This window comes from Vulpes vulpes, chromosome 13 (genome assembly GCF_048418805.1).
Source record: "Vulpes vulpes isolate BD-2025 chromosome 13, VulVul3, whole genome shotgun sequence".
Taxonomy (NCBI): Eukaryota; Metazoa; Chordata; class Mammalia; order Carnivora; family Canidae; genus Vulpes; species Vulpes vulpes.
Window position 1 is genome coordinate 894,071 of NC_132792.1, and position 12,806 is coordinate 906,876.

General features: G+C 64.2%; 1 long non-coding RNA gene across 1 annotated transcript; it reads left to right on the top strand.

Annotated features, from left to right (window-relative positions):
• Positions 1-269: 269 nt before the first annotated feature.
• On the top strand, positions 270-2,446 carry LOC140595033 (uncharacterized). Its single transcript, XR_011996436.1, has 2 exons — positions 270-1,776; positions 1,905-2,446. It is a non-coding gene; the product is annotated as an uncharacterized lncRNA (long non-coding RNA).
• The last annotated feature ends 10,360 nt before the right edge of the window (positions 2,447-12,806 follow it).

A 12,806-nucleotide genomic window follows, 5' to 3' on the forward strand; every position in this document is an offset into this window, starting at 1 on the left:
TCAGGTAAGGAAGCACAGGTGGCGGAGTCCAGCGGCTGCAGTGGGGCAGGGAGCCCAGGGGATGGAGCAGCGTGAGCACGGCGCCCCTGCCCCAAGCCCTCCCTGCTGATTGCCCTTCAGAAGGCCGGTCCGCAGCTCACTGACCTGCCCAGGCCGGCGGGGGCAGGGAGCAGAGAGCAGAGGGGAGGCCCAGAGGCCGAGTCCTGGGAGGCCCCCGCCCCGCGCCCGCTGTCGGCTCCAGCCCACCTGGGAGACCCCGGGGCCAGGGAGGGACGCAGAGGCGCCCCGGGCTGGGGTCTTAGGACACTCTGCCCGCCGGCTCCTCTTCTTAGGAGAGAGGCCTCTTAGGAGAGAAGGGGAGAGGCCTTCTCTCCTCCCTCCCCCTGCATCTACTTCGTGCTGTGGCATCTCCTCGGATCACCTGCGCCGACGCCTAGTGTGTCCCAGGGTGTCGGCCCCAGAGCTCGTCTGCCCTCGAGTCCCTGCCAGAAGGAAAAGCTCAGATCCAAGAACCCAGCAAGGGCTGGAAGGATTGGAGGGTCTCCTCCTCCATCCCTCTCCTTTCTGCCGCCTCCTTCCTGCCCCCGCTGCCCACCCTGGCCCCTGAGCTCCCCTCTGCAGCCCCTCGAGGCAGACTGTGCGGGGGACGCCCAGGTGTCTGGGACACGGGATCCATCGGGCTGACTCCACTGCGGGGCCCCTCTGGCGGAGTTGGGGGTGCATTCAAGGGGAGAAAGGGTGAGGGGAGGCGCCGGGATGTCGTCTGCTGCTGGACCTAAAGGAGGAGTTGCCCTGGGGCACCTGGGGGCCTCCGTGGGTGAATCGTCTGCCTTCCACTCAGGTCATGATCCCGGGGGCCTGGGATCGAGTCCTGCATCATCGGGCTCCCTGCTCAGCGACGGGTCTGCTTCTCCCTCCCCCTCTGCTGCTCCCTCTGCCTGTGCTCTCTCTCTCTCTCTCTCTCTCTCTAATAAGTACAATCTTTAAAAGGAGAAGAAGAGTCACCCAGAGGGTGCATTTTGCCACAAGACCAACCCTGCGGGCCAGAGCCAGTGCCCCGGTGCCCTGCCCAGGCCCGGAGCCCTCGCCGCACGCCGAGGGAGCCTGCTTCATCTCTGGGGAGCCCTGCCTGGGAGTAAACTGGCTCCCGGATTGACTTGAAGTCTGTTCAGCACGTCTTCCAGACACTGGTTCCGAGTTCTGACATTTCCAGCCACAGAGGACCGTTCTGCTCTTTCCGCCCCATTACTTCTCTTAAAAACTTGAACACGGTGAGCCTTCCTGCCTGTCCGCCTCCCCCAACACACACACACACACATACACACGCCGCTCCCTGGATGCACAACCAGGCCCCCGCCGGCCCTCATCTCTGCACCCCCCACCCCAGAGCAGCACGTTTCCTCACTCTTTTCCACGCTGGGACTCTCCTTCCAAAGACTCAGAAACCACAGATGCATGAAGTGTCCTAGATTTGGGAAGAGCCTCTGGAAGTCGTCGGGCCCGGAGCTGGCACTCACACGCAGGAGGGCTGGAGGCCCAGGGCTCACGTGGGATGTGCAGGGACGCACAGCAGAGCAGAGTGAGCCCTGGAGTGGGCGCGGCCTGACTGCAGGGCCGAGCTCCATGCGAGTCTGCTCACTTCATGGTCCTGAAAACGTGGCCCCGAGCTGACGGAGCAGCACAGGGACCTGGGTTTCGCTTCCTCGTGTAGGTGAGGTGGCCTCCGGAGCCGCCGGGAACAGGGACAGCCGGCTTCTCCACCCCTGCCCGCAGCAGGTGAGCCATTTGAGCAACGGGCAGGGTCTGGAGGGCAGGAGTCACGGGCGGCTCTCGTGGTTAACTTGCAAACTGATCTGGATAAATAAGGAGGTGCACCTGTGCAGGAGATTAATGGCTGTTTTCAGATCTTGACTCCTTACAGTGAGATTGGACACAGTCGCCGTCACCGCCCCCTCCGGCTGGTGTGGACGTGGCCACTCGGCTGGCGGGAGCGGCGGGCAGAGCAACGGTGCACCTGCCCTGCTGAGCCGAGGCCTCCAGAGACAGCGCAGGGGTCCTGCTCCTCTCTCCATCCCCCCAGGACTGTCCACAGGTGCGGAGAGAACAAAGAGACCCGTGAACAGCCCTGAGCGCAGCGGCGGCCAGGCCCAGGCTGCCCAGGCAGGGTGAGCCCAGCAGAGCCCCGGGCTCCCCACGCGAGCAGGACGTGAAGGGCCGGTTGCTGTGAGCTGCCGGGGCCGCTCGTTACGCACACCTGCCGTAGCCTTTGCTGACCAGTACGGCCGTTCTCGGGAGCGGGATAACCAGAGACTGCACAGATGCCGACTTTTCCTAAATTCATTTATGGATTCAACACATTATCTGATCAAAACCCTCAATAGGAGTTTTTGGAACTTGGAAAATGGATTCTAAATTTAATTTAGAAAAATAAACCCTATGAATAGCTTAACACATTTTGAAAAGGATGATGAAGTTTTGAGCATGAGGGGAGCTCACTTGCCGGCATTCAGGGTACGGAGCAGGGGGGAGGCGTGTGGGCCGCAGGGCTGCGGCGTGCGGGGCGCGGGGGGCTGCGGAGGACACCCCCGGCGTGGGCGAGCCGCTGGCGGAGGCTGCGTATTTGGGAAGGGGGAGGTCGGTTACTAAACAGTATGAGAAATATGGGAGTTCTTTATGGGGAAACATAAGCCAGGTCTCCCACTTGCCGCCATATTAACTAGATTAACTCCAGATGAATTCAGTACATAAATAAGAACAGTAAAATGATGATTTTAAAACATGCAGGAGAATATCTTTGTGGCCTTGGGGGCGGAAGCATGCTTTTAATCAAGGCCAGCCTAGCAGAAGCCGTGAGGGAAGTGACTGATGAGCTCTCCCACATCAGAACTGCCTCCTGCCCTGAACGACAGCGGGGACACTGGCGGCCCCCGGCGAGGCCGGCCCCAGAGCGCGGGCCACACGCGGGGCGGTGTCAGGGTGCTTTACGACGTCCCGACGGGCGAGAAGCAAAGGATGGAAACGCAGGAGACTGTGGGCTTCGGATATGGAGAGGATGCTCCCAGGGCGGGGCGGCGGGCTGCGGGGCGGCGGGTACGAACGGGCAGTGAGCGCCACTAACCAGAAACACCGGAATATGTGCCGCCCCGTCGGCCGCCAGGGTGACACTCAGAGGCTTGGTGAGCCCGGAGGCTGAGCGTGTGCAGGGGTGCGCAGGGCGGGGGGCACGGCCGGCCGAGCCCCGACACCCGCCTGGATGTTCCCCGTGAGCTCACTTGCCTGCGTGTGCCACGGCCGCCCAGTTCCTGGTCGGCGTCACGAGCAGGTGTCCCAGCTACGTGAGGACCCTGTAGGGGTGGCCGGGGGCTGGGGGCACTGGGGTGCCCTCCCCTAGAGGAACGGCTGAGCGGACGGAAGGCTGGGTCGTGGCCAGAGCATGGACCTGGCTGGAACCGCTCCGAGACATGCGCCCTGGGGACCCACCTGGGATCTCCAAGGGGCTTTGGTCTCCGGAGAAGGCGCAGCCTCAGTGGGTCCTGGGGGGGGCGGTGCCCCCGTTTGCTCACTTCTTTGGTCTTTCAGTCCAGCTCCGGGTCAACGCCCCCTGCCCCTTGCTGTCGCGTGGTCCCTCCCCGAGCCAGGCTGCACCCTGCAGGCCAGGAGGAGGGCCTGGGGTCACGTGTCCCTCCCCCACCCGCTCTGGGTGTTCCAGAGCCCTGCCGGGCCAACCAGAGGAGTCCTGCCTCAGTTTCCTCACAGCGCATGGTCGGGATGGTGGCGGCTCTGAGCCGCAGGCAGCTTGTCTGGGGACCTGTTTGTCGCCCGCCTGCTTAGCCCCGGCGCTGGCCGTGCAGGCCGCTCTGGTTGCAGGCTGCGCCCCCGTGCCTGGCAGCGGGATCTTCTCCGAGGCCAGGACCTGCCCGAGCCAGGCCCCGGGCGTCCCAGGCCGTCCTCACTGAGCCGCGCCATCCGGGGGCCTCCGCAGACCAGCCCTACCCCTGGCTCTGCCTCTGGCCCGGCGCTGCGGAGACTGGGGAGTCCCAGGGGACCTCTTGCGAGAGGCAGAGGCACAGGGCGGGTCTGGGGGCAGGAGGTGCGGAAGGGCGGCCTCGCGGCCATCGGGTCGGAAGGCGTCAGGGAGCGTTTCTGGTTGGAGACTCAACATGACACCCGGCTGGGCTGGTGATACCTGACACGGACTTGAGTGCCTCGGGAGCACGGATCCTGCCACTCTGACTCCGCCGCCCGTAGGCGACACCCGGGGTGTGCTGGCCTCGGGGCTGACACCTAGACCCGCTGGGTTCACGGCCTCTGGCCTCCTCCTGCTTCCTCCTGCCAAGGGCCCAGCTTGGGATCCGCCCTTTGCCCGCACCAGGGCCCCGTGGGTGGTCCGCGTGGCTTTGGACAAGACCAGCCCCGACGTCACCCCTGCTGCTGCTCCAGGGATGGGTTAGGTGTGCTGCCCCCGGGACATAGGCTCAGGACGCAAACATTCAAGAGGAAGAGACCCTTACTTATTTTCCTGTTGAATCTGAACCTGAAGAAGAGTGAGCCTGGAGGGAGCTGCTGGGGCACCTTGCACGCGTAGATCCTAAAAGTGGAGCAAACCGGGGAGGACGAAACCAGGGACGGGGGAGATGACATCATCTGAGCTCCTGGAGCCAGCTGTGCCTGAAGGAGGGACATCCTTGACTTTTCAGCCACTGTCTGAGCCACAGTGTCCCCCCGTCCCTCCCTCCCTGCCTTTCATCCTTCGTGTAGGAAGCAGGAAAGCCGTTTTACTTCGATTACTGTCCCTTGCAGCAGACGGAGTCTTGACTTGTTCACCTGGTAAGTACAGCAACTGAGGCTCCAGCCGCACCGCCCCTCCCCGGGCCGAGCATTTCCTGGCCCTGCTGGGGTGTCCGGGGCCCCATTCTGACCACCCCACCGTGTGCCCCTTACTTTATGTGGGTGCACGAGGCAGGAAGGGCAGGTCTGCGCTCGTGGAAAACAGCCAGCAGGGCCTAGGTCCGGCGGAAAGAAGGAGTCCAGGGAGGTGGCGCTGCTCCGGGGGGCGGCTGGGCTCCCGCCCTGGGGGCGTCTCCAGGGGGGCCGGCGGCACGTCGGGACAGGAAGCGGAGCCAGACCCCTGGGAGGGAGGGGATGAGGGCCCCTGAGCACCCCGAGCTCGTGTGTTCTCAGGAGCAGCGTGGCTTAGTGGGCATTTTGCACGTCCCCCCCGCCCCGTGTTTTCTGGGTTCATGTACACGCGATAAAGTCTCCGTGTGCTCGCCCTGGCGGGAAGGAACATGTCACAATCAGACGGTTGGCAGCAGCGACAGCCCACGAGGGTCCCCGCTCAGGGCTGGCATTTTACAAAATGCTGGTGTGGCCGAGCGTGTGGATGGGCGGCCGGCAGGCGGGGCGCTTGGCGGAGGACAGCTGGGCGCAGGCCCCCCGGGCTCCCTCCTGCCACCTGCCGTGGCGGCTCCCCCAGGCTTCTGGAGGCAGGTCTGGGGGTCCTGGTGGGCAGGGGCGCAGGCGCGGGGGACGGCGGCATCCACGGCCAGCCCCGATCCGCACACGGCACCTCTCGGCGGGCGGGCGTCTGCTTCTCCTGTGAGAGCATATTGTTGCCCTGCTTCCAAGATGATAAATGTCACAGAGAGAAGCGGAGAAGCCAGGACTCCAGTCCAGAACTTTCTAAGATCCTCCCGTTCGCCCCGGATGGATGCCCAGACACCTGTGCTCCCACTGCCTGGGGCGGGCCGGGGGGGGGGGCGGCGTCTGCTGCAGGTGCTGCCGCGGATCCAGAAGGCGGGGCTGAGTGGGCATCTCGGGGACCAGGTCCTCAGGGAACAGGAGCTCATCGGGGGTCCTTCCCGCCTGAGCCGTCGGAGGCAGGTGTGGGGACAGACGGGGAGAAGCCCCGAGTGTGCGCCTGGGTTTAACGTCAGAGGAATCCTGGGTATAGGATGAAGCCCCGGGGCCCTGTGGGACGTGAGCATACCTGAGGGAGTGCGTGTGCGTGCAGGCGTGTGCCTGTGCGCCCACGCTCATGTGCATGTGTGTGTTCGTGTCCGTGTGTGGGGGCACATATGTGCACCTGTGGGGATGCACACATGTGTGTGTGCATGTGCATGTACGTGTGGGGCATGCACGCATGCATGTGTGTGTTCATGGGCATGTGTGCACACACGGGATTGCACACACGTGCATGTGTGTTCATGTGTGTGCCCACATGTGCGTGCCCACATGTGCGTGCGTGCTTATGCACATAGGCGTGCTCCCGTGCACATCCGTATGCACACTTAGGGGCATGTGCGTGCATGTGTACATGCATGTGTGTTAAAACGGGGGCTGGAGCCCCAGTGTCCTCGTGGTTGACAGGCAGGTGATCCCTGGTTTCTGTGCGTCCCCCGGTGGAGTCAGAGCCACCCGCCTCCAGCAGGAGACGCTGTGATGTGAGTCCCCCTGACTCGCCTGGTGCCGGGCACAGGACACAACGCACGGTCATGGGGTTGGGGGCTGACTCTGGGTGTGGGGTCAGCGCACTCTTGCATGCTCTACTGGGCTCTCGGAGCCCTCTGGGGGGTCAGCGCCCCCACAACAAGATCGATGCCCCAGGGGCTCATGGTCCCGAGGACTGGAGCTTCCAGAAGGCTGCCCTGAGGCTGGACGCATCTCAGAGTCCAGGGTGGTGTCCAGATGGTCCCTGACTCGCTCTGTGATCTCCAGCACGTTGTTCCCTGGTCTTGGTTTCCCCGTTTTTACACAAAAGGAAGGATAGATTGGCCTGACCTGCTGGCCCAGAGGCTGGGCGTGTCTCCAGCCAAGTACCCCGCACCCCGCTGCCCCCGCCAGCACCCGGCGGTGCCCCAGCAGTGGCAGGGCACAGGGAATGTGCAAACCCGGTACTGCTACCTCCGTGGCACCTCGGAGCCAAGCAGCGCCTCCCAGCACCAGGTGCCCGACTGCAGAACCTTCTGGATCTTTCCTGTATGGCTCTGGCAGGGGTGAGTTTGTTATTGAGAACACAGACTTGCAGACACTAAGGAAGGGTGGATTTGGGGGTTGAAAGGGCCCCTTGCACAGGGAGCCCATGACCTGGCCCTCCCGCCAGCGTGGCCAGACCACAGCAGACGACTGAGTCAACCCCACGAGCAGCCTGGGGCCTTGGCCTGGGGCAGCGGCAGCCTCCCCCCCGGGGTGGCGCTTGGGGCTGGCCTGGTGCCCACGTCCGTAGCCCCGATGCGGGGTATGCAGCCAACACTTCAGTCTCTTCAACATGTTATTAAGTATTCAGATCTCTGGGGGACAAGGCTTCCTAGCTAGGAGCACAGGTGCCTTCCGGGAGGGCAGCCTCCAGGCTCCGGGGAAAGAGGCCCGTGCTTTCCGGAAGCCCGCAGGTCCTGTGGGTGCTCCGCGCAGCACGGGCTCTATCGTGGGGACGCCGACCCACCGGTGAGGACGCTGAGGGCCCCGGGGGGGTCGGGGGGCTGGGGTCACGTCTGTCCGCCCCTCCCACCCCTGATGCTCTCTGCTGTCATCATCGGCTGGGCCTGAGGGCTGGGGGTGGTCGGTGCCGGGTGGCCTGAGGTCCAGGCCCCTCGGCGGCCCAGAACACGGAACCCACGCCCTTGCCTCGGCGCACGTTCCGTGGCTGCCCTGACCTGATGAGCATCGAGGGACCCAGGAGCCCCGGGGGCAGCTGACGGTGAGGCCAGGAGCCAGCTTGGGGTGCCCCCCGCCTTCCACACCTGCGACTCTGAGCCTCATTCATTCCCACCCACCTCTTCCTTCATTCACTTACTTGCTGACCTCTGAACACTGCCCCTAACCCAGGGCCCCTCTTCGTAAGCTTTGGGGTCTGACCGGCTTGGCTTTGCGGCTTCGTTGGGCAGTTCCCGAGCTGCGTGACCTCGGGCCTGTCCTCTGCACCGCCAAGAGCGTCGGCTCCCCTGCTGACCCGGGGCTGGCGCGACGGTGGAGGGTTCATGCAAGGGGCCCTCGGCCTGACTCCAGGCGCAGGCTCCGCAGAGGCCAGCTGGTCCCTGTGTCTGGGGGCACATCCAGCTGGAGGGAGGGTGTGTGACGAGGTCGGCGTGGGGACAGGGGGCCATGGAGCCCGGGGTCGTGTGAGGCCGGGAAAGACGTGCCGGACAGAGCCGGGCAGTGAGCCCAGGCAGCAGGCCCACGAGGACCCTGGGCAGCGGCACAGGCTCCGGACCCGGGGGAGGGGCCCCTGGTGCTCCCCCTCCCCGTGCACCCTGACCCCCCAGCCCCACGTGGCTGTAAGGGCTGCCTCGGGCCTGAGAGTCCTCCCCGTGGGTGAGGGGTGGAGGAGCCGAGGGGCAGGGGGAGCAGGGAGGATGGGAGAGAGGGCTGAGCGCCTCCACCTGCCACCCAGCCCTGGCTGCTGGGGCCCTGCTGTGTAGACTCAGGCCGGCCGCTGGGCTGAGGGCAGTTAGGGTTCTCCCCGCCGCCAGTGGCTGCAGTAGAGGCAGAGGGGCCAGTCCCCGGGCACAGGAAGTCAGGCTTGTCCCCTCCCAGGGGCGTCTCCTTCGGCAGGAGGGAGGCTGGTGAGGGGGACCCGTCAGGCCCTCCCCGACGTGCATGGGAGCCGCGAGGTGAGCGGCCCAGCCGCCCTGGGAAGTGCAGAGCTTCCTACAACCTCTGGGCCTCCGGCTGGCGCTGGGCTCTTGTCCAGCCTCTGGCTCTCCGGCGAGTCCACAGAGGCCAGGTGGGGGGGCTCTGGGCCTGGCAACTGGAAGGGCCCCCTCCAAATCCTGGAGCCAGGCAAAGGTGAGGGGCACGGCTTGCCCAGACCTCGGGGCAGCATGGGGCCCGGGCTCTGTCCTCTGCAGCCTAAAGGCTTGGACCTTGAGGCCCCCATGTCCTGCCTCTCCCTGCAGGGGGACAGATGCACGGCCCAGAGCAGCACCCGCTGTGCAAGCCCCGGGCGGAGGGTCCCTGCCCCTGGGTCACCTGCACGGCCCCTCCTGTGGCCCCTGGTCAGGCCAGGTCCGAGCTGCGGGACCTCAGGCATGTTTTGGCTCCCAGGGCTCATGACCCTCCGTTCCGGGTCAGTCCTGGCCGTGAGGGGACCACAGCAGGCTCCCGCCAGTGTCTGGCCCTCTCCGACTGGGTGGACGGTGTCCAGGGCGGAGGCTGCAGACGGACGGCTGGACCCCACCTGCAGGTTGGGGAGTGGGCTGTGGGTGGGGCGCAGACTCCAGGAGGCAGATACAGATGGGTGGTGGGCGACACAGCGGGACTCGGGGTCCCGAGGGCAGGAGAGGAGGCAACCCCTGCCCACCGCTGTGCCTCAGTTTCCCTGGCTGCAAGGAACAGCGGCTCCGCTGGCCGGACGCATCCTCCCCACGTGGGCTCAGCATCCTCGCCCTCCCCTGGCAGCGGAGGCCCGAAGGCTCCGGCCAGCTCGGAAAGGCCGAAAGCCCGTGGGGCACCGTCTGGAAAATGAGAGTGGGCGGGCAGGATGGAGCCACGCTGGACGCGGGGGCCGCAGGTTCTGCTCCCAGCGACACTCTGGAAGCCGGTGACAGCCGTGCTGGGCCCCGGGGACCCGGGCTGTCAGTCGTCAGGAGGAGAGGCTGGAGACCGCTCTGGGGGGAGGTCTGACCTTTGCAAGGGGCCCCCCTCACCTGGGCAGTGAGCCCCATGGTGCCTCCCCTCCGGGGGCTGCGACTGAGCTGTACCATGAGAGGACAGATGGAGCCTGACTGGGTGTTTTGGAAAGAGAAAAAGGAAGAGAAAAATCTGTGTTCCTGGGACCCTGACCTCGCCCTTTGCTCAGGAAGGACGGGAAGGCGGGGGTGGGGGTGGGGGTGGTCCTTCTGTCCTCTGCTCCGCCAGTCAGATGCCCAGGCCTCACGTGAGATCTGTGGGTGCGTGCGAGGGTGCATGTGTGTGCATGTGTGCACCTGCGTGTGCATGTGCTCAGGGTGACGGAGCCCGGGGGTCCCACCCCTCCCTCCAGGAGCATGAGTTGGGGGGATTCGGGCTTGCGGGAACAGGTGCTCGGGCTCCACCCCCCCCCCCGCGAGGATGGATGAGGCCGCCGCACCCGGAGCCTCGGCGCTGTCGGTCACCGCGCCAGGGAAGCGTCCGGGGAAGCAGGTGTGGATTCCATTTCAGGTAAAAAGCAAAAGGAGGGCAGCCCGGGGGGCTCAGCGGTGGAGCGTCTGCCTGCAGCCCAGGGCGTGATCCTGGAGTCCCGGGATCGAGTCCCACATCGGGCTCCCTGCATGGAGCCTGCTTCTCCCTCTGCCTGTGTCTCTCTCTCTGTGTGTCTCTCATGAATAAATAAATTAATTTTAAAAAATCTAAAAAAAAAAAAAAAAGTTAAAAGTGTTTTTTTTTTTTTTAAAGCGAAAGGAGCAGCATGAAATAAAAACATAAATACTTGGCCGTGTCTGTCTAGGATTGGAGAAAATCAGGCCGGAGAGGTGCCATTCGGTCACCGCGGGCGGCCGGCGGGGCAGTACGGGGAGTAGATTTGGGTTTCTCTACACAGGCCTGTAGTGTTGGGATTCTTACGAGGGCAAATGACCTTTGTCAGAGAGAAGCCAACCAAGGGGCAGAGGAACGGCCAGAGTTTGTTGTGGGGGACATCAGGGCCCGGGGTGGAGCACGGGGACAGGAGGCTGAGCACTTGGGGGACTGCTGGCTGGGCTGGAAGGAGGCCGCTGGGAGCCGTGGCCCCGGAGCAGGAATGCGGAGGGCATCGGGGGACTCCCGGGGCCACGTGGGTGGAGGACCTGGGCCCAGACCGCGCAGGCCACGGGGTGGGGGCTGCCCGGGGCCAGGACGCCGCCTGTGGGCAGGGCTGTGAGCCCGCTGCTGGACGGGCCAGGGCTCCGCATGCAGGGACCTCCCGGTGGAGCCTTCTCGTGGACTCTGTCCATGGCCCCCGAGGGACCTGGAGGCGCGGCCACTGCAGACGGCCTCCCAGTAGGCCCCCCACTGCCGCTCCACCCCCAGCTTCCAGCAGCCCCCAGGCCGGCCCCTACCCCTGCCCGGCTCCCTGCCTCGGTCCTCGGGTGTCTCCCACTGGAACCTTCCTGAGTTGCCCCAAGAAGACCCAGTCCCTGCTCCAGGCTGGTCTTGCTGCAGCCACCAAGTCAGAAGGGGTCATTGGCTGTTCTCACCTCATTTCAGGACACACGGGCAAATCTCCAGCCAAAGGCCCTTTGGCAGACATTGTAAAACCACTGAGCTGCGTCCTCCACAGGTCACCCCGGCTTTGCAACATCTGCAGAGGAGGGGGCAGTGGTCCAGCAGGGGCAGGGGCAGGGGTCCAGCTGGGAGGGCAGGGGTCCAGCTGGGGGAGCAGGAGCCTGGGTCCAGCAGAAGTGGGGCCTGGGTCCAACTGGGGCAGGGGCTGAGATCCAGCTGGGGCAGGGGTCCAGCTATGTCAGGGGGTTGGGTCCAGGTGGGGCAGGGGCAGGGGTTCAACAGGGGCAGGGACAGGGGTCCGGCAGGGTCTGGGGTCCAGCTGGGGTAGGGGCAGGGGTCCAGCAGGGTAGGGGTCAAGCTGGGACAGAGGCAGGAGTCCAGCAGGGTAGGGGTCCAGCTGGAGCAGGGGTCCGGTGAATTGCTCAGACTCTGGGCTGTCTCTGCCACTATTCCAGGCAAGTTCCTTCCCCATTTGGGACCTCAGTTTTTCCATCTACAAATGCGAGGTGGTTGGAGGGGACATATATGGGTTCCATTGTAGGCAGGTCAACCCACAGTGGAGGTTCTTGGTCTTGGCCTCCATCCAGGGACTTCCGGGCTGGTGTCATGCCCACGAAGAGCTGACCTGTGCACCGTGGGACGCCGGGCAGCATGGTCTCCACCCGCGAGATGCCAGCCATCCCTTTCCGCAGCCGTGACAGCCACACATGCCTCCAAACACTGCCAGGCTCTGCTGGGGGCATGGCTACCGCAGCTTGAGAAATGCCCACGCCGCACGGCCCGTGGTCCTGACCACGGCTCCCGGGGACCCCGGATCTGTGTGTAAACCCTGAGCATACAGGCTCTGTCTGGAGAGAAGGTTACCGGAGCTTATGACCCTAAAAGGGGAGCCAGTGCCCCCCCGACCATAATGGTGGTTGATGCACCTGCGGAGTGCCGCCCGCGATGTGGCCCCAGTGGTCCTTGACAGGACAGGCCCATGGATGGTCTTTTCTTCCTCATTCATGAGGTTTTCCTTGGGGTTTCTCCGTGTTTCTGACCCCAGAAGGTCTCTGGGATGTGCACCCCCCCCACCATCCCTCATTGTCTGTAGAGAAGTCTCTTCCACAAATTGCCAGTTTATCTGGAGTGTTCCTGGCGGGTCTCTAAGCCCCGTTGATGGAAGAGGCCTGTTACATATGCGATCGCCCGCATTTATTTACATATCAGTGGCAAAGGGGGGAGGGGCCGGGTTTTCATCTGGGTGACACAGCTGCACATGTAAAAAGGGCGACTATTAAGGAGGCCATCGCTTGGTACAAGCTGCAGCATCTAATTGGCTTCTCGGGGACTTTTTTTTATTATTATTATTTGCTCTGGGAACTGTTCATTTGAGCAAACGATATTAAATGCCTATTGTCTCCGTCTTTAAGGAATTAGCAGCTGAAAACCAGCACCGGGACGTCAGTGCCGTGTGACAACGGCTCCGGCGCAGTCTGGCTGCCGACCGGGGTCCGTGGAGCTCTGATGGATAATAAGCTGGTTTCGGCGGTGGCGCGCGACAACTCGGCTTTCGCTGAACCTACAATTAGCTGAAATAGGTTTCCCCTCCCCTTTACGCTGCTCGAGGAGATGCGGCGGCTGGGAAG